Genomic DNA, 426 nt, shown 5'->3' on the forward strand with positions numbered 1-426 from the left:
CTCTGGCTGCTGACAGAGTCCCTCTGTCCAGAACATTGAAGCCCAGTTTGGTCGCCGTCTCAACTACTTGTTGCTTTGCCTCAGCACTGTTTCCACACAGGTACACCTGGAGCATGAAAACATCCATAGTCTTTAAAGCACTCAAAATCCCTGGAAATTGAATATATGTCTTAATTATGTTATATTTATGCATGTATGTTTATGTATTTGCATAAATAATGATGAAAGGATGGTTCTGACTCCAGAGGATTGAAGTATCAGGAGATGCTGTGGCGTCCTCTATTAAAAACTATATTTAGTTGAAGAAAGCGAGTAAAAAGCAACAACAATGCTCAGTCAACACCTATATGATGGTGCTCCAAATACACCAATACACCCCAATACATAAACATATGCCCCCCCTACTCCCCAACACACACACACACA

General features: G+C 40.8%; 1 pseudogene; it reads right to left on the bottom strand.

Annotated features, from left to right (window-relative positions):
* LOC118335857 overlaps positions 1-426 on the bottom strand; it is a 6,935-nt pseudogene that overhangs the window by 4,240 nt on the left and 2,269 nt on the right.

The sequence above is a fragment of the Morone saxatilis genome, unplaced genomic scaffold (genome assembly GCF_004916995.1).
Source record: "Morone saxatilis isolate NCDOM2014 unplaced genomic scaffold, NCSU_SB_2.0 Contig24, whole genome shotgun sequence".
In the NCBI taxonomy this organism is placed as follows: domain Eukaryota; kingdom Metazoa; phylum Chordata; class Actinopteri; family Moronidae; genus Morone; species Morone saxatilis.